The sequence below is a fragment of the Coregonus lavaretus genome (assembly GCF_964263955.1).
Source record: "Coregonus lavaretus genome assembly, chromosome: 6".
NCBI lineage: Eukaryota > Metazoa > Chordata > Actinopteri > Salmoniformes > Salmonidae > Coregonus > Coregonus lavaretus.
Genome location: NC_139993.1, coordinates 12435704 through 12461958, shown reverse-complemented (window position 1 = coordinate 12461958; position 26255 = coordinate 12435704). Strand labels below are relative to the sequence as shown.

Sequence of the window (26255 nt, the reverse complement as noted above, 5' to 3'; positions counted from 1 at the left end):
GTTGTGTTACAGCCTGAATTTAAAATGTATTAAATTAAGATTTTGTGTCACTGATCTACACACAATAGATCCATCACCTGATGCAGATCCATCATTCTATCCATCATTCTGCAGAAAACTGGTGTGGGCTTCATCATGAGGACTATGAAAAGCGATTAGATAGCTCACAAAAGCCGTATTCTCTGGTTTCAACATGCTCTTGAAAAAAAAATGTCAAAGTGGAATTTTTATTGTCGAATATTTTAGATATTTTTTTATTTTTATGTATAGCTTAAATATTTTGAGTCAATAAGTATTCAACCCCTTTGTTATGGCAAGCCTAAATAAGTTCAGGAGTAAAAATGTGCTTAACAAATTGCATAATAAGTTGCATGGACTCATTCCGTGTTCAATGACTACCTCATCTCTGTACCCCACAAATACATTTATCTGTAAGGTCCCTCAATCGAGTAGTGAATTTCAAGCACAGATTCAACCACAAAGACCAGGGAGGTTTTTCATTGCCTCACAAAGAAAGACACCGATTAGTAGATGTGTAAAAATAGAAAAAGCAGATGCTGAATATCCCTTTGAGCATGGTGAAGTTATGATTTACACTTTGGATGGTGTACAGGCGTCCATCCTAACTCAGTTGCCGGAGAGGAAAGAAACTGCTCAGGGATTTCACCATAAGGCCAATGGTGATTTTAAAACAGTTAGAGTTTAACGGTTGTGATATGAGAAAACTGAGGATGGATCAACAAAATTGAAGTTACTCCACAATACTAATCTAAATGACAGAGTGGAAAGAAGGAAGCCTGTAAAGAATAAAAATATTAAAAAAAACATGCATCTTGTTTGCAACAAGGCACTTAAGTAATACTGCAAAATATATGTGGCAAAATAAAACACCTTTTGTCCTGAATACAAAGCGTTATATTTGGGGCAAATCCAACACAACACATCACTGAGTACCATTCTTGATATTTTCAAGCATGGTGGTGGCTGCTTCATGTTACGGGTATGCTTGTCATTGGCAAGGACTAGGGAGTTTTTTAGGATAAAAAGAAACGGAATACAGCCATAAGCACAGGCAAAATACTAGAGGAAAACCAGGTTGTCTGCTTTCCAACAGACACTGTGAGATGAAATCACCTTTCAGCAGGACAATAACCTAAAACACAGGGCCAAATCTACACTGGAGTTGCTTACCAAGGTGACATTGAATGTTACTGTGTGACCTAGTTACAGTTTTGACTTAAATCGACTTGAAAATCTATGGCAAGACTTGAAAATGGCTGTCTAGCAATGATCAACAATAAACTTGACAGAGCTTGAAGAATTTTAAATAGAATAATGGGCAAATATTGTACAATCCAGGTGTTCAAAGCTCAGCTGTAATCGACACCAAAGGTGCTTCTAGAAGGTATTGACTCAGGGGTGTGAAAACCTACTGTATGTATATGAGATATTTCTGCCTTTCATTTTCAATAAATGTGCAAACATTTCTAAAAAAAAAAACTTTGTGATTATGGGATATTGTGTTTAGATGGGTGAGAAAAAAATATTATTGAATCCATTTTGAATTCAGGCTGTAACACAACAACATGTGGAATGAGTCAAGGGGGATGAATACTATCTGAAGGCACTGTAGATCAGAGGTCCCTCTGAAGATCCTGTATATGACTGCAATGCATTATTGATAAGCATGCACAATGGATGAACAAGATGAGGGCCAGTCAGAATCATGACATACCCTGTCCATCAACAAGCAATGACTGAAATGAGAATATTACAGGTAAACTTTTCACATGTACAATTGTAGTGTAGAAAATTATTTATACTGTCTTCGATAGTTTAATTATCTTCGATAGCCTCAGTGTCTTTAGGGCCTGCAGTCTTACATTAAAACTATAAATTACACATCTTTTGTTAGTTTTTTTCACCATTATTTAACCAGGTGAGCCAGTTGAGAACAAGTTCTCATTTACAACTGCGACCTGGCCAAGATAAAGCAAAGCAGTGCGATAAAAACAACAACACAGAGTTACATATGGGATAAAACAAAACATACATATATTTAGTGAACAGAAGGAACATTTTCTAATTGAAGGACAGATATGTTGATGTAGGCTAGATATTTAATTTATGTTTTTAATATAATCCATACCAAATCTACCTTTTTAAAATTGTATTGTAGCCTAGTCCTCAGCGATAGGTTTACTTCACTCTCTATAATCCCCGCCCCTTCGAAATTCAGTGCAGCATTACAATTTTTCGTGGATTGGGGGGCGGCAGTGCGGATTCTCCCAGTCACTCCCAGCTCTTGTTGCCCAGCCTGTCGTTTGCCCGTTGCGGACTCTCAAGGCGGTGAAGTTCGTTCCTTATTATTTGATTGGTAAGTCAAATAAATGTGTTATTTCAAACAGACGAGTTTATCTCATCACATTGCCAGTTGTATTGTAATTAGGCCCGTGGTTAGACAATCTCTGTTCCACCGATTGGCTACAAAGCAAATAGGTTACCTAAATTTACTGTGAGATGATGGAAACATTTGAAATTAAGCAAATATGAAATCGTGAATCACGTATATAGGCATACGATTGAAACTATGTTTTGTCGGTCTTTTTTTTTATTTTTTATATAGGCCTATGCTATTAATATCATTAGACATGTTGATGTTGTAGGCCTACTGCTCATATCAGAAATACCTTTATTTAAAGGCCTATCTTATACATTATGCGCAATTTGGATTATATTTCATTTGTATAGTGTCTGATATCGATTTCCATGGTGTTCTGTGACTTCAATTATGGGTGGAATAACGGTACAGTAGAATGGACGCAAACAGGCGTGGTCGTGCGGATCTGTGGCGCTGAACGGAATGTAGCCCATGGTGATGCTGCAATGATTTTGCATGTTTGTTTATTCTGTACAGTTCGAAAGACAGGCTAACTGTGGCATTAACAGGATGTGTGAGTTAGGTTGTGCACAATAACAAAACAAAAAACAATTTTATGGTCCTTGGTTTACGTGGTGCGTAGTTGTTGATGATTGATGATTTTGGGTGATTGATATAGACAACATTACTCATTTTAGGTGAAGTGTATCGGTTGTTGAAATGGCCGCTGTAGGCTAATGTTACATTGGTAGCTACAATCTTTCATTGCATGATGCGATGATGATACAGTAACTAGCAATACGCAAGTGGTCGGCTCCTCCTCAAAACATAACTTCAAAGACATGAAGCATCACCTACATGGTTTTCTTTAGTATGTGCCAATGACCAAATACTTAACATGCATCTCATCAACATGTCGTTTGTGTCTCCAAGAGTCTTTATTTAGTGGACTACATGCGGCCTTCTTGTCGTGATGCAGAGGACTCTTCAGCATAAAAACAGTACAGCGTTGCAGCGCTATTGCGACCTGGTCGAGTCGAGTCCTCAATGTCCCAGTCACAGAAGGACTCAAACAACATTTAAAATGCGAGCAATGAGGAAATGAGTAGGTTATTCAAAGTGATTCTGCTGAGCAAAATATTCGGTTCTATAGTAGTGAAGCTATAGGCCTAGGCTACTGCAAGCATCTCTTTTTCAAGCAACCAGTCCACTCCCTATAGCAATACATTTCAGCATGAGAGTGAAGACAATAACTTCCTAATTCCAGTGGTGGCATGTTAGCATGGCCACACTGTGCTTACCTGGTAGGCCTATCTATCCTACATAACAAAAGTTATGTCAGCCACAGTGGGAACTGAAGTTGTGAAATATCCATTACGAAAAAGAAAGGAAAACATGCACAGGATTTAAAGGATTTTTAATAACTGTAAGACCTGCAATTTAGTTACACAATGGGTATTCTATAGGACTTGATATTACTGAATCAATACTTTTTCTAAACAACAAGGCTTGAGTGATATGTTTGGTTCAAGTTATTTGGAGTTTTAATGGTTCTCTGGAAATGTGTTTGATCAGGCTTTCCATGGCATAGTGGTATTTAAGTTTAGCACTCTAGTGCATTTTCCTAATAGGTTTTGCTAGACGGATCAGGCTCTTTTCTTAGGACCATTTGCTGTATGCAGACCTAGTGTCTTCCTTCCCCACTCAGCCTTGTATGAAAGGGCGGGGTCCCTTTGCAATGGGAAAAACTTCACAGTGTGTGAATGCATAAAGACACAAGCATGCACGCAAGCACACACACACACACACACACAACCTATCCATCTGTCTAATATCACACACATGCACACGCACACACACACACACACACACACACACACACACACACACACACACACACACACAAACACATTAAAGCATCTTTAAAAACCTTAAAAGTTGTAGTTAGTTGGGGTTCCAACTTAGCCTTGTACACATACAGTATGCAGTCACATGTGGAATGTTTGTGCTTCACCGAACATATAATAGGGGTGAAGATAGTGTAAAGGCCTTTACTCACTCAGGTTCCTACCAGCAGACACAGAGAAAATATTACATCAAAATATTACATCATATTTGGTCCCCAAATTATGTGTGCAGACCTGCAAATTACAAGATGATGATATCATGACATATCCTAAACCAACATATTTTCCATTATCTTTAGTTTTTTTTTTTTGTCTTTGTATTTCTCAATTTGAGTCTCCGTGCAGCTACACCAACCATGTTGCATTAACAGCCTTTGAGAGCATGACCGCATTAGCCTCTCATTTCAATTTAGTTCACTGTGTAGCAAGTGCATGAAACCAAGGCAGCCCTTTCAATGAGTATCATCTGTTCAGGGAGCAGTGGAACAGTTATTTATATGTGCCCTGATGGTTTCACACAATAAAGAAATCAGTTGTGTTAAGGAGAGATTATTTTCAGAATTCTGCCTTGAATTGAATTTCTCTGACCTTCAGGCTCCATTTTCCCTAAACTCTCCTTACATTATCTGCTCATCCAGTCAAATGACTGATAAGCAGAAAACAGTCATGCTCAAACTGCACAGATACTGTATGTCCCCTCCACTGTAAGCAACCGGCCATTTTTCCCACTGGCCCTTTTAAATCCAAACTGCTTTTAAAATCTTCTATTTGTTTGAGATACCTCATATTTTAAAAGTCCTGTCTGAGAGGCATCTTAAGAATCAACTATTAAAAAGACAATGAATGTCATGACATAAACTAATACCTGGTGTGTTTGGGGCTGGTATTTGAAATGGACACAACAGCATGTGTTATAGAGAAACAGGTGGTGGAGAGGGTGGCATCCTGTTGTCTGTCAGGGCAGGCGATGGTCATTAGAAGAGGAGGGAAATGGGGAGAGGGGGGTGGAAGGCTGGGGGACAGCTGCCACCACAGGGGCCCCATGGCCTCCCTGTGCTCTGTGTGTGTGTGTGTGTGTGTGTGTGTGGGTGCGTGTGTGTGTGTGTGGGTGCGTGGGTGTGTGCGTGCGTGTAGCCCAGCGGTTAAGAGATTTGGGCCAGTAACCGAAAGGTCGTTGGTTTGAATCCCTGAGCCGACTAGGTGAAAAATCTGCAAGGCACTTAACCATAATTGCTCCTGTAAGTCGTTCTGGATAAGAGCGTTGACTCAAACTTGGACATGTTTGTGCCACCTCCCCAGTAGGACCGTCAACCATCTCAGCCATTGCAAGCATGTTTCCACAGCTGTCTTTTAGGCTAAAAGGAATTGACGCTCTTATTTTAGGGACCAAAGTCTGAGAATGCCTAGAGACTGAGCCATTTGTCTTGTAGCCTCCCCAGTGCCCTTTTTGTGTCTAAAATACCAGGACATTTAAACTGATTGAATTTCTTGAAAATGGAAGTAATAGTTTAGTCATTTTCATTGTGTTGTTCAGTTCCATCTTTTCATCTATTAAGTGATACTATGAGTATTTAGGAAACTACACTGAGTAGATCAAGGAAGAGAGAACATAACATACGCCAGTGTTTGGACTGGGGTATGTTTGGCATACCTGAAGCCAAATAGCTGATAGCATACTGTACTCTCTGTTATCTAAGCCCAAACAGAACTAGCGGAAATGACAAAGACCCCTTGGGAGTGGGCGAGGACCATGCGCAGCCGCAGCAACAGCAGCAGCCCATAATAGTTTTACTCTTTCCCAATTCTCCTCCCCTTGATACTTCATACACATTTGTTTCCAAGATTTCCCCCTAAGTGTCCTAACTCAATATCTGTACTGTGAGGTAAAAGCACAGCAGACTGTGTTGGGTTGATGTTTTGTCCTTCCTAACCTCAGTTGGGGCCTATAGCACCTTGAAAGCATTAGTACTACGGATTGTTTTTGGTGAGGATGAGTTACACAGCGACAAGCTTTTCTTGCATTGCTGATACGGGATCCCAGTTGTATTTTATTCAGATCACTTACTGTTTCGACACATTAGCCATTTACACAACTGGCTTAGAACCAAGAGAACCAAAGGAATTCAGATGGAGTATCCTGCCCAAGGGTGCACAGCTGGGCTGCACACCGGGATTTCATTCCTCTGACTGACTCTGCAGTAAGAAGTTGTCTTCAACATTCCCTGTATGATTCATATACATTATGATATAATATAATCAATCAATCTCGTTTGGTAGCAGTGCTCATCCAGAACCAAATAGTCAATGATGTGTCTAACTCTCGTTCAACTTTAGCTCATTTGCAATGGATTGTCATGTCATTCAAAATTTAGTTATGCAGCTGGGCTAGTCTCTTGGAAATGGAGAAGTGTCTTTTTGTGCTTTAATTTGTGCAACAGCTGTAATGACATTATACCATCCTTTGTTTGTTGTCCATGGTCTAGCTCTGGTCCAACGGCATTAGTGCACGTTCTAAGAGCACTAATGCCCGGGACCAGAGCTATCCATGGTTTATCATTCTTGCCTAGAGGGGAAAGTTGTTGAAGAGCTCTGGAAAAGATGAGGTAATTCTAAGATGATGCATTTCCCGGGTCATGAACCTCATATCACTTCTGTTCCCCCATTTCCCATGTCTCTTGGTGCCATGAAAGCAGGAAATCGTGACCTGGAGTTCCACTGGTGCAGTTTCCATGTCATGTGGCTTGTAGCTGCTACACAGCTGAATGACAGCATCCATCTTGGCTCCCTTTACTCTCTCAAACTATTTCAATACCAGCCACTGCAGATATTCATGTATCTACTTCTTGAAATAGTGTGCCCCATTTAGCATATGATTAATGTGCTGAATAGATAATCCCTGATTCCTTGAAGTGCCTCACACACACACACACACAATTGTACTCTGGCAAAAAAAAGGGATAGCAAGAGCAATGGGTAAGTAGTAGTCATAGGGGCCTCAAGATGGCAGAAATGGTGTATGAGGCTTAGATTTGTAAGTATCTGATGAGAGAGAGAGAGAGAGAGAGAGAGAGAGAGAGAGTATAAAGACAACCAGACCCTAAGAGCAGATTCCCGTGTTTTGAACATATGCTAGTGAAATTCAGAGGAGATATAGTGCATTCAGAAAGTATTCAGACCCCTTTACTTTTTCTACATTTTGTTAAGCTACAGCCTTATTCTAAAATTGATTAAATAAAAAAAAATCTCATCAATCTACAAACAATACCTCATAATGACAAAGCGAAAACAGGTTTTTAGAAATACCTTATTTACATAAGTATTCAGATCCTTGGCTATGATACTCGAAATTGAGCTCGGGTGCATCCTGTTTCCATTTATCATCCTTGAGATGTTTCTACAACTTGATTGGAGTCCACCCATGGTAAATTCAATTGATTGGACATGATTTGGAAAGGCACACACCTGTCTATATAAGGTCCCACAGTTCACAGTGCATGTCAGAGCAAAAACTAAGCCATGAGGTCGAAGGAATTGTCCGTAAAGCTCAGAAACAGGATTGTGTCGAGGCACAGATCTGGGGAAGGGTAGCAAAACATTTCTGCAGCACTGAAGGTCCCCAAGAACACAGTGGCCTCCATCATTCTTAAATGGAAGAAGTTTGAAACCACCAAGACTCTTCCTAGAACTGGCCGCCCGGCCAAACTGAGCAATCGGGGGAGAAGGGCCTTGGTCAGGGAGGTGACCAAGAACCCCGATGGTCACTCTGACAGAGCTCCAGAGTTCCTCTGTGGAGATGGGAGAACCTTCCAGAAGGACTACCATCTCTGCAGCACTCCACCAATCAGGCGTTTATGGTATAGTGGCCAGACAGAAGCCGAACTCCTCAGTAAAAGGCACATGACAGCCTGCTTGGATTTAGTCAAAAGGCATCTGTGAGGGAAACAGCACCTCTGTACCTTCAGGCTCTGATCAGTCCCTACACCCAAACGAGGGCATTGCGTTCATCCACCTCTGGCCTGCTGGCCCCCCTACCTCTGCGGAAGCACAGTTCCCGCTCAGCCCAGTCAAAACTGTTCGCTGCTCTGGCACCCCAATGGTGGAACAAGCTCCCTCACGACACCAGGACAGCGGAGTCACTCACCACCTTCCAGAGACACTTCAAACCCCACCTCTTTAAGGAATACCTGGGATAGGATAAAGTAATCCTTCTACCCCCCCCTTACCCCACCCCCCAAAAAAAATTTGTAAAGTGGTTGTCCCACTGGCTATCATAAGGTGAATGCACCAATTTGTAAGTCGCTCTGGATAAGAGCGTTTGCTAAATGACGAAAATGTAAATGTAAAATCTAAAGACACTCAGACCATGAGAAACAAGATTCTCTGGTCTGATGAAACCAAGATTGAACTCTTTGGCCTGAATGTCAAGCATCACGTCTGGAGGAAACCTGGCACCATCCCTACGGTGAAGCATGGTGGTGACAGTATCTTGCTGTGGGGATGTTTTTCAGCGGCAGGGACTGGGAGACTAGTCAGTATCGAGGGAAAGATGAACGGATCAAAGTACAGAGAGATCCTTGATGAACACCTGCTCCAGAGCGCTCACCTTCCAACAGGACAACGACCTTAAGCACACAGCCAAGACAACACAGGACAAGTCTCTGAATGTCCTTGACTGGCCCAGCCAGAGCCCGGACTTGAACCCGATCGAACATCTCTGCAGAGACCAGAAAATAGCTGTGCAGCGATGCTCCCCATCCAACCTGACAGAGCTTGAGAGGATCTGTAGAGAAGAATGGGAGAAACTCCCCAAATACAGGTGTGCCAAGCTTGTAGCGTCATACCCAAGAAGACTTGAGGCTGTTAATTGCTGCCAAAGGTGCTCCAACAAAGTGCTGAGTAAAGGGTCTGAATACTTATGTTAATGTGATATTTCAGTTAGTATTTTTGTATAAATGTGCCAAAAAAAATTGAAATCTGTTTTTGCTTTGTCATTATGGGGTATTGTGTGTAGATTGATGAGGGGGGGGGGGGGGAAACGATTCAATCAATTTTATCCACGGCCTTGTTAGCATAAATGTTTGGATCGCAAGTTATTCATCTGTTTTTCTTGGGAAGACGTCAGACAAACAGGCATGGTTGTGATGATCTGGGGCTGGTTGCATAAACATATATTGCCCTAACATTTTGACTAAGCCAAACAGGTAGTCACTTATAGAACTTAGATGCTTATTTCCACCTGTTGCATAAAGCTGTCATGGGCCGCGTTCAGGAAGAAATGTTCTACCCTTCAAATACATATTTAGCATATTGTTTTTCTATGGGGGTTGACGGACAACGGAAACGACAGCCGGCTAATTATATTTTTTTAAACGTAGGTCAGAACTTTAAATGAGGTTGAAGTTCTAACGGATAGATAACACAAGGCCACAGAGTTGTTCAAATCCAGTTTGGGACCACAATCCAGTTTGGGACCAGATTTGTGTGTAATTTGTGACAATGTATACTTATCGCCTAATCAAAGTATTGATAAGGCCCCAACCTTAGACCTCTCTCTGGAATGTGGCTATCACCTCCTCTGGCCAATAATACAACCCAGAGGAAGGAGGTGGTGTTGCTCTCTCCCTGGTCTCTTCCCACACCACTATCTGATCCCAGTGTTTCTCTACTCTTATAGGGATAAGTGGTAAATATTGTTTCATTCCAGTGGCTGATAAAGATATAATTGGTTACACCCAGGAGTGTTTTCTTTTTTAAGTACATCTTTGATCTTTGTTTTTCTTTTCATTTAAGGGGAAATTAACTTTTTGGGGTAATACTTTATTTGGCAGTTGTATTTCAGCTAGTATTTACATCACAGAAACCGAAAAGTAATAATTAGGCCATTATTAGATAATTACCCTTTTAGCAGTAAATGTATGTAAATATCAATAACAAGTCAACAGTAAAATTAAGCACAAACCATTATTCTTGTAAATGTTTTCGTCAGCGAGATACAGTGCATTCGGAAAGTATTCAGACACCTTCACTTAAAAAAAAAAAAAAATTACGTTGCAGCCTTATTCTAAAATAGATTAAATCGTTTTTTCCCTCATCAATCAACACAATACCACATGTAGTCCCGTGTAGCTCAGTTGGTAGAGCATGGCATTTGCAATGCCAGGGTTTTGGGTTCGATTCCCACGGGGGGGCCAGTATGAAAATGTATGCACTCACTAACTGGAAGTCGCTCTGGATAAGAGCGTCTGCTAAATGAGTAAAACCTAAATAATGACAAAGCGAAAACAGGTTTTAGACATTTTTGTAAATTTATTAAAAATACAAAACTGAAATATGACATTTACATAAGTATTCAGACCCTTTACTCAGTTCTTTGTTGAATCACCTTTGGCAGCGATTACAGCCTCGAGTCATCTTGGGTATGACGCTACAAGCTTGGCACACCTGTATTTGGGGAGTTTCTCCCATTCTTCTCTGCAGACCCTCTCAAGCTCTGTCAGGTTGGATGGGGAGCGTCGCTGCACAGCTATTTTCAGGTCTCTCCAGAGATGTTCGATCAGGTTCAAGTCCGGGCTCTGGCTGAGCCACTCAAGGACATTCAGAGACTTGTCCCGAAGCCACTCCTGCATTGTTTTGGCTGTGTGCTTAGGGTCGTTGTCCTGTTGAAAGGTGAACCTTCGCCCCAGTCTGAGGTCCTGAGCACTCTGGAGCAGGTTTTCATCAAGGATCTCTCTGTACTTTGATCCGTTCATCTTTCCCTCGATCCTGACTAGTCTCCCAGTCCCTGCCGCTGAAAAACATCCCCACAGCATGATGCTGCCACCACCATGCTTCACCGTAGGGATGGTATTGGCCAGGTGATGAGCGGTGTATGGTTTCCTCCAGACGTGACGCTTGGCATTCAGGCCAAAGAGTTAAATCTGGGTTTCATCAGACCAGATAATCTTGTTTCTCATGGTCTGAGAGTCCTTTAGGTGCCTTTTGGCAAACTCCAAGCAGGCTGTCATGTGACTTTTACTGAGGAGTGGCTTCCGTCTGGCCACTCTACCATAAAGGCCTGATTGGTGCAGTGCTGCACAGATGGTAGTCCTTCTGGAAGGTTCTCCCATCTCCACAGAGGAACTTTGGAGCTCTGTCAGAGTGACCATCAGGTTTTTGGTCACCTCCCTGACCAAGGCCCTTCTCCCCCGATTGCTCAGTTTGGCTGGGTGGCCAGCTCTATGAAGAGTCTTGGTGGTTCCAAACTTCTTCAATTTAAGAATGATGGAGGCCACTGTGTTCTTGGGGACCTTCAGTGCTGCAGACATTTTTTGGTACCCTAACCCAGCTCTGTGCCTCGACACAATCCTGTCTCTGAGCTTTACGGACAATTCCTTCGACCTCATGGCTTGGTTTTTGCTCTGACATGCACTGTCAACTGTGGGACCTTATATAGACAGGTCTGTGCCTTTCCAAATCATGTCCAATCAATTGAATTTATCACAGGTGGACTCCAATCAATTTGTAGAAACAGGAGGTAAGCAATGGAGTCTCATAGCAAAGGGTCTGAATACTTATGTAAATAAGGTATTTCTTTGTCATTATGGGGTATTGTGTGTAGATTAAATAGGAATTTATTTTTTATCCATTTTAGAATAAGGCTGTAACAAAATGTGGAAAAAGTCAAGGGGTCTGAATACTTTCAGAATGCACTGTAGATGGGCCAGAAGGACGGGTTCATTCACTTGATTGAAGACAGTTAGGTTGGGGACATATAAGTCAAATGCTTGCAACTTTAGGCAACAACTACATATGTATTCTCACTTTGGGGCTCAACTACATTTGCAGAAAGACACACCCTTATCATAGCGTCTAGGACCAATGGAGAAAACAGCTAACATTTTCCTGAGGTTTTGTCTTCAGGAAATTAAGTCATAATTGTCTGGCATGCGACATTTTAAGCACATGACATTGATGCATAACAAAAGATAGAGTACTCATTACTGGCTGTCAGATTAGATCACAGTAATGCTCATGTAAGATATTTGCATCTCAATAGTCTACAGTGGCCTCATTTTACATTTAAGTCATTTAGCAGACACTCTTATCCAGAGCGACTTACAGTTAGTTATTTTTTTTATATATTTTTTTCATACTGGCCCCCCGTGGGAAACGAACCCACAACCCTGGCGTTGCAAACGCCATGCTCTACCAACTGAGCTACATCCCTGCCGGCCATTCCCTCCACTACCCTGGATGACACTGGGCCAATTGTGCGCCGCCCCATGGGTCTCCCGGTCGCGGCCGGCTACGACAGAGCCTGGATTCAAACCAGGATCTCTAGTGGCACAGCTAGCACTGCGATGCAGTGCCTTAGACCACTGCGCCACTCGGGAGTCCTAGGCCTCCTCACCTCTTCTCCTCTACTTTATCTGTACCAATCCAAAAGAGGACAGATGAAGGCAATATGGCTCAGTTGTAGAAGATAATTTGCTTGCATCTTTCCAGTTCTTTCAGATCAGTGCTGGGAGGCAAGCAGCAGAGGATAGTTTTAGACTCTGGAGATGCGTATAGACCAGGGGTGGGCAAATACGTTGTAGAAACATCTCAAGGATGATCAATGTAAACAGGATGCACCTGAGCTCAATTTCGAGTCTCATAGCAATGAGTCTGAATACTTATGTAAATAAGGTATTTCTGTTTTTTATTTTAAATGAATGTGCAAACATTTCAACAAATCTGTTTTCACTTTGTCATTGTGGGGTATTGTGTGTAAATTGCTGAGAAAAAATAAATATTTAATCCATTTTAGAATAAGGCTGTAACGTAACACAATTTGGAAAAGTCAAGAGGTCTGAATACTTTCCGAAGGCACTGTATATGACTATCAATTGGTGAAATTACTAGATAGGACCTCACTTGTCAGAAGAGACTTAGCCTACGCCCGGTTGGGACACGTAATAATTTTTTTTACTCTAAAATGGTGATGCACAAAGGTATTTCTCCGTTTAAAAAATAGGTTTGGTTCTCAACCCTGCATAGCTGTTATCCATACTCTTTGTTATCCCACTAGCTTTGTCATTCATCTTGCAAATAGCTGAACAATACATAATAATAAGAGCTTTGGATGTGTGCCTTTACCAACAGTATACTGGCCATTAGCAAATTTGAAACTGAAAACTGAACAGCTTGCAGCTGTTGTAGCAAGACATTTATCAGATTACATGTTATCCCTCCTCAGCTGTTTTAACCAAAATTCATTTAATTTATTGGTGTAATATTTAGTGATGCATGTGTCAGTAGAAACTGTGCAGACGAGTACCATTTATAAAAAAAGATCACCCTTTTAAGAATGGATCGTACTTTATTAACATTCACGTAGCTCAAATGAAAAAAAATGAAAATCAGCAATTTGTAAAAAAAACTTGAATGTGTGTTTTCTGGACATGGTATGCATCAACAAACTCACTTGAGAAAGGGATTAGCATAGTATGCCATTAACTGTAAATATAATAATGTTGGAGGAGGTACAGTCAGCTAAGGGGGCTGAGGGAGGCAGTTGACAAAGATCTGATTGGAAGGCTTGGACCTCTTCCCTCATAATCCTAACTTGTGATGTACACGCTTTCATACATTGATGTCAATAGAATATTTGCACTCCAAAACTTGAGTTACACAGGCGGATGTCAAAGTAAATTAGGAGTCACTGTGTTATGGGGACTCCCAAAGCCTCCTGTCAATCAAAGCCCAATATCATCATCTGGAATTCACAAAATAGCAGTGTTTGTGTACAAACTAGAAAGGTACAGAAAGAGCATCATGGGACGTCTGCTGTGGGAATTCCCCGACCCTGCCATTGACAGGGCTTCCAAAAGTCCAGTGTCCGCCTTGATCTTTTAGAATATCACTTCAGCTACGCCCTCAAAGGTCCATAAAGCCTTCCTCTAGCATGCCCTCCAGTGGCAGAGAGACGTATGTCCCTCAGCGGGTGAGGAGGAGGGCGATGCAGACATTGCAGTTACTGTACGTCATCATTATGTCTCAGTCCCAGTTCTAATGTATATACTGTAGTCGCATATTGTCTTGGTGTTAGAGACTTTTAGCAGTATTCAGTCTTTCCATTAGTTAAGTGTTGTTGCCTTGGTCTAGGCCTACAATAGGATATATGGCTGTAATGATGGGCATAGGATGCACAAATAATGACAATAGTAATACTGTGACAACTAGTCTCACTCTGCACATAAATTGGTTAGTGTACTTATTAGACTTCACTCAATTTGACTGAAAATCTTTTCAATTGTGCCTTCTTTTGGCACAATTCTACACAATTTAGAAACTATGTAGTTTCAAATCCTACTCTGAGCAATTTGATCTCTTACAGCACATATGCAGTAGAATAGAAATGAGTGCCTTATGTTGGGCCTTGTTCTATGTATGTCATGCTTAAAAGCTGTAGCACAGCTGTAGCAAGCATTGGCGCTAACACACATTCCATGCATGTGTTTCCAGTTAGTAGCAGACCCTCCCAAAATATGATTGCCTGGTATGCTAGTGATGCGTTACAAAAAGCAAGTCATACAGCAATATGGTCAGCTGCAAACTACATGCCTTGCATAGCATACATGTATGAATGCACAAAGACTAAGTGGCATGATGTCTCTACTGTCGCTTTAAACAGAGGTAGTGAAGGGGGCTTAACAATAGACGCAATCCGTATCCATAGCACCAATATGCGATGTTAGGTGTAGAGCAGCATCTGTGTGGGTCTGTTGAGACACAACATCAGATTTGTTGTGTGTGTGTGTGTTTGGGAAGGGGATGTGTGATTTAACAAGGATTGTCTGGTGGCTCTAGTAGAATGTCCTGCTTGCAAAGTAAATCATGTATTGTGTGATTGCCATGTGGATTTTAAACATGCATACCCTTGGTTTAGCCCAAGTTCAGAAACACGCAGCACTGTCATGGTGAGCTGATGTAGAATGCATGAAAAAAACTGAAACAAATGATGCCAGACGGTTGCTATATCAGGAAAGTATGGCCATCATTCCCCTCTTGTCCAGACGGCTTTACATGACGGACATTGTGAAGAGTACATGTTAAACGATAGCTTCAGACTGAACGGGTCCACACAATGCAGCCAACTGTTAGATAGTACAAAGGTTGCTGGGTATATAGCGCTACATGGTGATTTGCCAAGCTAGTATCCAAGCTGTTACAATTTCTGCTATTGCTTAGAGTGAGGGGGTGGAAGCAGCCTGGTCTCATAGACTAGACGTAACATAGTAAATGTAAATCCAGGACACTCAAATTAGTTTGGTATGGTTACATAAGACAGAAGGTTACTTAAGGCAAAACCAAAAGTAGGGTGGTTGGTCTTGGATGGATGAGTGGGCTTATATAACACGAACGTATAGCAACCCAAAGGACAACTTTAGCTAATTTGCAACTACTTACTACTTTTTAGCTACTTTGCAACTACTTAGCATGTTAGCTTACCCTTCCCCTAACCCTAACCTTAAAACCCTTTAACCCCCTAAAGTCGATGTCTGTGTCCCCGCGGAAATCTAATAAGCATAATTCAAAAAATCCCCATCAAAACCCTTCTGTTTAAGGTAGGGATATCATTTTTTTTTTAATGGGCTGCGTCTCAATCCAATGGCGGCCTTCTGCATCTGCGGTGGAAGGTGATCGAGCTACAGTGGTGTTTGTCAGACCATGAGGCATCCAGAAAATCGGTATGTAGCGTCCGAACAGTTTGGGCTACACACTAATATAAACATCGCCAGATTCAAAACGTATAATTTTTCAATTTAAATTATTATACAAAATTATTGCAACCAATTGAATGTTATTTATATGGGGGATACAATCTTCCCAGCTCTGCAGATTTTGCTGCGAAGAGACAGAATCATTAGATAATTTGTTTTGGTACTGTACATTTGTAGCTTGTTTTTGGTCACAGGTCCAGGAATGGCTGAAGGATTGCAATATTTACCTGGAGCTAACCTTGCAGATAGCACTACTGGGTGATCTGAAAAGTCATAGTCAATCGATCAATAATATAATAATACTTTTAGCAAAAATGTTTATTTTCAATTTACAATCTGTAGAAACAATGAGAATAGAAGGGTTCAGAACTTTTGTGAAACATCACAGTACAGTTGAGAAGAATATGGCAAATAGAAATCCAATATGGATGGTGTTAAGAGATAGATGGGAGGGGTTGAATGGAACTGAAAGTTGGGACTAATAACAACTAATAACAACAAAATAACTAATGTAAAACATACTGTGTCCATAATAAGTATATAGGTTGAGAGCTTTTGTGAAAAAATAGCACAGTTTGGGGGATATGGCATGTAGAAGCAAACCGGATGGACATCATGAAAATGATCGGAGAGGTTGAAGGTAGAGGAAGTTCCGGAGTAAAAACAAACAAAATAAAATTATTGTAAAATTGACTGTGTCCATAAAATGTATATAGTATGTATAAGCTGGAAGTAGAGGCCTAAGCGTTGTTGGTCACTAGTTTACTCCAATTAGGAGAGGGGTGGTGGGGTTGGAAAGTAATAAAGGAAAATACATTTTAAAAAAGGATATGTGTATATATATGTATTTATATGTATGTGTATATGTATGTATGTGTATGTATGTATATACACTACCGTTCAAAAGTTTGGGGTCACTTAGAAATGTCCTTTTTGTCAATTAAAATAACATAAAATTGATCAGAAATAAAGTGTAGACGTTGTTAATGTTGCAAATGGCTATTGTAGCTGGAAACGGCTGATCTTTAATGGAATATCTACGTAGGCGTACAGAGGCCCATTATCAGCAACCATCAGTCCTGTGTTCCAATGGCACGTTGTGTTTGCTAATCCAAGTGTATCATTTTAAAAGGCTAATTGATCATTAGAAAACCCTTTTGCAATTATATTAGCACAGCTGAAAACTGTTGTGCTGATTAAAGAAGCAATAAAACTGGCCTTCTTGAGACTAGTTGAGTATCTGGAGCATCAGCAATTGTGGGTTTGATTACAGGCTCAAAATGGCCAGAAACAAATAACTTTCTTCTGAAACTCGTCAGTCTATTCTTGTTCTGAGAAATGAAGGCTTTTCCATGCGAGAAATTGCCAAGAAACTGAAGATCTCGTACAACGCTGTGTACTACTCCCTTCATAGAACAGCGCAAACTGGCTCTAACCAGAATAGAAAGAGGAGTGGGAGGCCCCGGTGCACAGCTGAGCAAGAGGACAAATACATTAGAGTGTCTAGTTTGAGAAACAGATGCCTCACAGGTCCTCAACTGGCAGCTTCATTAAATAGTACCCGCAAAACACCAGTCTCAACGTCAACAGTGAAGAGGAGACTCCAGGATGCTGACCTTCTAGGCAGAGTTTCAAAGAAAAAGCCATATCTCAGACTGGCCAATAAAAAGAAAAGATTAAGATGGACAAAAGAACACAGACACTGGACAGAGGAAGATTGGAAAAAAGTGTTATGGACAGACGAATCGAAGTTTGAGGTGTTCGGATCACAAAGAGGAACATTTGTGAGACGCAGACCAAATGAAAAGATGCTGGAGGAGTGCTTGATGCCATCTGTCAAGCATGGTGGAGGCAATGTGATGGTCTGGGGGTGCTTTGGTAGTGGTAAAGTGGGAGATTGGTACAGGGTAAAAGGGATCTTGAAGAAGGAAGGCTATCACTCCATTTTGCAACGCCATGCCATACCCTGTGGACGGCGCTTGATTGGAGCCAATTTCCTCCTACAACAGGACAATGTATGTATCTGTTTTTCCATGTATGAATCTGCTAACCCCTAACCCCTAGCTAACGTTAGCCACCTAGCTAACATTAGCGTTAGCCACTTAGCTAACGTTAGCCACAACCAATTGGAATTTGTAACATATCATAACTTTTGCAAACGTAACATATTGTACAAATTGCAATTCGTAACAACATATTGTACGCATTGTTATTCATAACATATCATACGAAATAGATGATGGACATCCACAAATTAATACATACCATATTAATTTTTTTATTTTTTTAAATTTAACCTTTATTTAACCAGGTAAGCCAGTTGAGAACAAGTTCTCATTTACAACTGCGACCTGGCCAAGATAAAGCAAAGCAGTGCGATAAAAACAACACAGAGTTACATATGGGGTAAAAAACATAAAGTCAAAAATACAACAGAAACTATATATACAGTGTGTGCAAATGTAGCAAGTTATGGAGGTAAGGCAATAAATAGGCTATAGTGCAAAATAATTACAATAGTATTAACACTGGAATGCTAAATGTGCAAGAGATTATGTGCAAATAGAGATACTGGGGTGCAAAAGAGCAAAATAAATAACAATATAGGGATGAGGTAGTTGGGTGGGCTAATTTCAGATGGGCTGTGTACAGGTGCAGTGATCGGTAAGGTGCTCTGACAACTGATGCTTAAAGTTAGTGAGGGAGATAAGAGTCTGAAACGTAACATATCATTGGAGAGTCCCGGATTTACATTTACTATGTCTACCCCTGAGTCTAGGTTGGTGGAAGACACAGATAATGATAGATGACCTCTTACAAAAGATGGCTAGCTAAACTGTACTAAGATCCATTTGGATCTGAATAGAGTGTGAATATCATGATGCTTTTTCTTAGGGGAGGAGGCAGGTGGGACATTCAGATTCTGAATATACCCCATATCCGCAGTATTCATCAATATAGGTGCCATGTAACTGGCATGTATCTCTTGTAGCCTGCTCTCACTCTGTGAAGTAAACATTATGAAAATGAACGAACGTAAGCATCACTATTTGTAAAAAATAAATCGTTAAAATGTTGCCTTTGAAGAGGAAAAATGCTGGTTGATATTCTATGATTGCACCACCGCAGATCGATGTGGATCTCAGGTCCCTAGTGGGTGAAATTGTGGCTGCGAGTGAAATATCATTACATTTATAGTTTAGTCATTTAGCAGATGCTCTTATCCAGAGCGACTTACAGGAGCAATTAGGGTTTAGTTCCTTACTAAATGGCACATAGACAGATTTTCCACTTAGTCAGCTTGGGGATTCAAACCAGCGACCTTTCAGTTATTAGACCAACGTTCTTAACCGCTGAACTGGACTGCTTTGCCATAATTCTTAACCTGGGGTGTATTTAATGAGGTGAAATGTTCACACTGTTGCTCATAGGAATGTGATATGTAGAGATGACATGACTCACCTATCCTGAACAAACCCTAGATTTAGTGGGATGAAAGGGCTGTGGGGTGAAGTTTCCCCTAGGTACAGACTAGGATAAATGTCCTTTACCCAATCCTTATCCGCCTGATAAATGATCAGCGTCTAGGGACAACTTCACCCTACTCCGGATGAAAGGGCTGTGGGGTGAAAAATGATAATATATCGAACAGAAATGCCAGCCGATAGAGATGAGTCTAAAGGCCTGCTTTAAATATCCCATAGGATTGAGCAGCCCTGAGATTGTCGGGAAGGGAGTTCCAAAGGCGTGGTTTTGTAGTGGGAGAGTAGGTCTGACAGGTAGGCGGGTCCAATGCCATTCAGGGATTTTGTAGGCGGTAAAGGGATTCTGTTAAAATGGACCATAGCAGAAATGAAAGGACCCAACAGCTGCATAAAAGCAATGTGTCATAGGGGAGGGGAGAGAAGCGGAGGGGAGAGAAGGAGAGGGAAGGGGGTACTGAGTAGGACTTGATAACTCTAGCAGTTGTGAGAGCCATTGGAAGAAGAGGACACCTAGTGGTGGTATGGTAGTGCTTTGTAGTGTTTCTTAGAGAGAAAGGATGCCTACCCACTGGGCACAGAGGTCAGTTCAATGTCTCTTTTTGATTTACATTTGGTTGAGTTGTCAACCAATGTGAATTCAACGTGAAATCAACAAAACATGTCACCATGTCATTGGATTTAGGTTAAAATTTGGGTGAAAAAATGACAAATTCCCTTATGTTGATGAACGTTGATGAACGTTGATGAGTTTTTGCAAATCCAATCACTTTTCCAACGTTGATTTAACGTCATCACATAGATTATTTTTTGTAATGACGTGGAAACAATGTTGGTTCAAGCAGTTTTTGCAGAGTGGGTAATTTTCATGTTATTCTTCTAGCAGATGGAAAGGTTTATAGTGAATTTGACACTATATAGCGGGCAGGGAGTACATATCGACTTGCAAGAAACATCAGTACACACACCAAGGAATTTGAGAAACCCAGTCAGTATTTGGCATAAGAACACAGTACAAATAACAACATTTTAACCACATAATTGGAATTCTTGTTTGGAGGGCTCATGTTACCTGTTCCATTAGAGTTGTTCTAGGCCCAGAGGAATCTTATTAGCCCTTCTTTCCTTGCAGGACAACAACACAAAGGCCATTTGTAGAGGTCCATAACAACCCATATCTCCTCCTCCATTTCCTCGAGGGCTGATATCTCCTCTTACATCCAGTAAATGTTAAGACCACTAATGCATAATTGCTAATTAACCTTTTGCTGAATCCTAGGACTTCTTTTGATGAACAAAATGTATCTCCCCTTGAATCATTCCATCAAAACAGAACATTTATTTTGTATTTAGAATATGGATAGAATATATATATTTTTTTTGGGGGGGGTAGATCAGCTTAATATTGCAGATAGATTGTATCTTCTATCAATGTAATTGTCTGCATCACTTCCAATCCCCCATGTTTTTTATATATATACTCCCCTTTATTACTTTTCAACCCCGCCATCCTTTCCCTACTTGGAGTTAATTAGTGAACAACAATGCCCAGGCCTCTACTTCCGGTCTATACTTACTATCTACACCTTATGGACACAGTTAATTTTACAATAATTCTATTATATATTTTTTATTTTTTTTTGCTCCTGAACTTCTTCTACTCTCAACCTCTCCGATCATTTTCATGATGTCCATCCGGTTTGCTTCTATATGCCATATCTTTCTAACTGTGCTCTTTCCCAAAAGCTCCCAACATACAACCTATATACTTATTATGGACACAGTATGCTTACATTATTAGCTATCTTTGTTATTATGTGTTGTTATTTGTTATGGATGGAATATCTTTATTAAAGAAGACATAAGAAATCTATACAGTGCAGTTGAGCAGAAATATGATCAATTATTGCCTTAAAGTGATGCTTTCGCATCATTTCAGCCAGTAGTTTTGAATGTAGTGATCATGTGCCAAAACGGGTCCCTGAAGATTGTGCACAATTGTGTTCTACCTCATCTATGTCGTATGATATGTTACGTCCTGCATTTTCAATTTTTTATGTTTATGATATGTTAAGAATTCAAATTCGTACAATATGCTACGAATTTGTAAGTGCTTACGATCCCGGACTACATCTTTAAAATGATTGAATAATTTTTTACAAAACAAAGACTGAGAACTTGAGAATTTTAATGTTCAGATATCTGGTCAAATATAGACATGAGCTGTGTTGTTAACTAGCTAATGAAATTGGCTGAGTTGAATACTCTTTGGCAGTAATGGCTTGGCAGTCCTAGGCGCAGGTTATCATTTTTCGTCATGGATCTTGTTCTGGAGGCAGCTCTGCAGAGTCATCACTAGCTGGTACATCCACAAAGTCATAAAATCTGATTTTAAACCTAACCCTAACCTTAACCCTAACCTTAACCACACTGCTAACACCTAACCCTAACCTTAAAAGAAGACCAAAAAGCTCATTTTAGTTTTCATGAATATTTTCAGGATAGACAATTTTGACTTTGCTGCTGGCCTATGTAGCGGAAATAGCTCAGTTCTGCCTCCAGGACAAGACTCATAACAATAAACATCAACCTGCGTCCTAGGCTGCGTCACAAATGGCACTCTATTCCCTTTATAGTGCACTACTTTTGAACAGGGCCCATAGGGAATTAAATAGGGAAAAGGCACAAGGGTGCCGTATGGGACGCATCCCTAGACAGGGGAGGGTTAGAGGGGGATGGATACACAACATATCAGACGAGGAGGAAATGGCTGAGGCAATCTATAGACAACTACTAATGTTTACAGGAAGAGGAGAGCCCTTTGGTTGCAGGTTCTGCTGATGATCATAAGCACTTAGCCCTGTCTGCTAAGTGGCGAAGTGGGTAAAAGACAGCCGTAGTCACTGTGGAGGCCTCTGGTTAGGGAAATAAAGTACATACTATAGTACCAGTCAAAAATATGGACACACATTTTACATTTTAGTCATTTAGCAGACACTCTTATCCAGAGCGATTTACAGTTAGTGAGTGCATACATTTTCATACTGGCCCCCCGTGGCACACCTACTCATTCATGGGTTTTTATTTATTTGTACTATTTTCTACATTGTAGAACAATAGTGAAGACATCAAAACTATGAAATAACACATATGGAATCATGTAGTAACCAAAAAAGTGTTAAACAAATCAAAATATATTTTATATTTCAGATTCTTCAAATAGCCACCCTTTGCCTTGATGACAGCTTTGCGCACTCTTGGCATTCTCTCAACCATCTTCACCTGGAATGCTTTTCCAACAGTGTTGCATGAGTTCCCACATATGCTTAGCACTTGTTGGCTGCTTTTCCTTCACTCTGCCATCCGACTCATCCCAAACCATCTCAGGTCAGGTGATTGTGGAGGCCAGGTCATCTGATGCAGCACTCCATCACTCTTCTTCTTGGTCAAATAGGCCTTACACAGCCTGGAGGTGTGTTGGGCCATTGTCCTGGTGAAAAACAAATGATAGTCCCACTAAGCCCAAACCAGATGGGATGGCATATCGCTGCAGAATGCTGTGGTAGCCATGCTGGTTAAGTGTGCCTTGAATTCTAAATAAATCACAGACACTGTCACCAGCAAAGCACCCACACACCATAACACCTCCTCCTCCATGCTTTACAGTGGGAACTACACATGCGGAGATCATCCGTTCACCCACACTGTGTCTCACAAAGACACAGCGGTTAGAACCAAAAATCTCAAATTTGGACTCCAGGCGAAAGGACACATTTCCACCGGTCCAATGTCCATTGCTCGTGTTTCTTGGCCCAAGCAGGTCTCTTCTTCTTATTGGTGTCCTTTAGTAGTGGTTTCTTTGCAGCAATTCCCCTCTGAACAGTTGATGTTGAGATGCGTCTGTGACTTGAACTCTGTGAAGCATTTAATTGGGCTGCAATTTCTGAGGCTGGTAACTCTAATGAACTTATCTTCTGCAGCAGAGGTAACTCTGGGTCTTCCATTCCTGTGGTGGTCCTCATGAGAGCCAGTTTCATCATAGCGGTTGATGGTTTTTGCGACTGCACTTGAAGAAACCTTCAAAGTTCTTGAAATGTTCCATATTGACTGACTTTCATGTCTTAAAGTAATGATGGACTGTCGTTTCTCTTTGCTTATTTGAGCTGTTCTTGCTATAATATGGACTTGGTCTTTTACCAAATAGGGCTATCTTCTGTATACCCCCCCTACCTTGTCACAACACAACTGATTGGCTCAAATGCATTAAGAAGGAAAGAAATTCCACAAATTAGCTTTTAAGAAGGCACACCTGGTAATTGAAATGCATTCCAGGTGACTACCTCATGAAGCTGGTTGAGAGATTGCCAAGAGTGTGCAAAGCTGTCATCAAGGCAAAGGGTGGCTATTTGAAGAATATAAAATATGAAATATATTTTGATTTAAAAAAAATAAAAATATATGTTACTACATGATTCCATTTGTGTTATTTCATAGCTTTGATGTCTTCACTATTATTCTACAATGTAAAAAAGTGTTTAAAAAAAAAAAAACACTTGAATGAGTAGGTGTGTCCAAACGTTTGACTGGTAGTGTAAATGTACACTGCTGCTTCCATCAACTGTGATGATGATGATGATAATAATGATGCCCTCTGTCTCTCTTTCTTTCTTTTTATTCTTTCTTATTCTTTATTCAAGGGTATGAGGCCTATTTTCGTAAGCATCGGATGGGAGTATTATTAGTTTATGTATGATATACAGTTGAAGTCGGAAGTTTACATACACCTTAGCCAAATACATTTAAACTCAGTTTTTCACAATTCCTGACATTTAATCCTAGTAAAATTGGATTACTGCAACTCACTGTTGGCTGGGCTCCCTGCCTGTGCCATTAAACCCCTACAACTCATCCAGAACGCTGCAGCCCGTCTGGTGTTCAACCTTCCCAAGTTCTCTCACGTCACCCCGCTCCTCCACACACTCCACTGGCTTCAAGTTGAAGCTCGCATCTGCTACAAGACCATGGTGCTTGCCTACGGCGCTGTGAGGGGAACGGCACCTCCTTACCTTCAGGCTCTGATCAGTCCCTACACCCAAACGAGGGCATTGCGTTCTTCCACTTCTGGCCTGCTAGTCCCCCTACCTCTGCGGAAGCACAGTTCCCGCTCCGCCCAGTCAAAACTGTTCGCTGCTCTGGCATCCCAATGGTGGAACAAGCTCCCTCACGACGCCAGGACAGCGGAGTCACTGACCACCTTCCGGAGACACTTGAAACCCCACCTCTTTAAGGAATACCTGGGATAGTATAAAAGTAATCATTCTACCCCCCCCCCCTACCCCACCCCCCCCCCAAAAAAATAATATTATATATATATATATATATATATATATATATATATATATATATATATATATATATATATATAAACGATAAAACATTTACAAAATTAAAAAACAATAAAAAAAACAATATATATATATATATATATCAAACAAATGAACATTAAAAATATACTCTACAAATAAAAACATTGAAAAATATAAAAAAATTAATTGTAAAGTGGTTGTCCCACTGGCTATCATAAGGTGAATGCACCAATTTGTAAGTCGCTCTGGATAAGAGCGTCTGCTAAATGACGTAAATGTAATGTAAAAATTCCCTGTCTTAGGTCAGTTAGGATCACCACTTTATTTTAAGAATGTGAAATGTCAGAATAATAGTAGAGAGAATGATTTATTTCAGCTTTTATTTCTTTCATCACATTCCCAGTGGGTCAGAAGTTTACATACACTCAATTAGTATTTGGTAGCATTGCCTTTAAATTGTTTAACTTGAGTCAAACATTTCTTGCCTTAAGGACTTTGTTGTCCTTAAGCCATTTTGCCACAACTTTGGAAGTATGCTTGGGGTCATTGTCCATTTGGAAGACCCATTTGCGACCAAGCTTTAACTTCCTGAGTGATGTCTTCAGATGTTGCTTCAATATACCCACATCATTTTCCTTCCTCATGATGCCAGCGATTTTGTGAAGTGCACCAGTCTCTCCTTCAGCAAAGCACCCCCACAGCATGATGCTGCCACCCCCGTGCTTCACGGTTGGGAAGGTGTTCTTCGGCTTGCAAGCAACCCACTTTTTCCTTCAAACATAACAATGGTCATTATGGCCAAACAGTTCTATTTTTGTTTCATCAGACCAGAGGACATTTCTCAAAAGTAAGATTTTTGTCCCCATGTGCAGTTGCAAACCGTAGTCTGGCTTTTTTATGGCGGTTTTGGAGCAGTGGCTTCTTCCTTGCTGAGCGGCCTTTCATGTTATGTCGATATAGGACTCATTTTACTGTGGATATAGATACTTTTGTACCTGCTTCCTCCAGCATCTTTAAAAGGTCCTTTGTTGCTGTTCTGGGATTGATTTACACTTTTCACACCAAAGTACGTTCATCTCTAGGAGACAGAACGCGTCTCCTTCCTGAGCTGTATGACGTCTGCGTGGTCTCATGGTGTTTATACTTGCGTACTATTGTTTGTACAGATGAACGTGGTACCTTCAGGCGTTTGGAAATTGCTCCCAAGGATGAACCAGACTTGTGGAGGTCAACATTTTTTTCCCGAGGCCTTGGCTGATTTCTTTTGATTTTCCCATGATGTCAAGCAAAGGGTTTGAAGGTAGGCCTTGAAATACATCCACAGGTACACCTCCAATTGACTCAAATGATGTCAATTAGCCTATCAGAAGCTTCTA

The 26255-nt window shown here is 40.8% G+C and overlaps 1 protein-coding gene across 1 annotated transcript in view; it reads left to right on the top strand.

Annotated features, from left to right (window-relative positions):
* Positions 1 to 2311: 2311 nt before the first annotated feature.
* The window catches only part of LOC311131280 (spectrin beta chain, non-erythrocytic 1), a 113328-nt gene continuing 89384 nt past the window's right edge, over positions 2312 to 26255 (top strand). The window contains exon 1 of the mRNA XM_084164168.1: positions 2312 to 2377. The gene's annotated coding sequence lies outside the window, so the exon portion shown is untranslated. The remainder of the gene's footprint in view (positions 2378 to 26255) is intronic.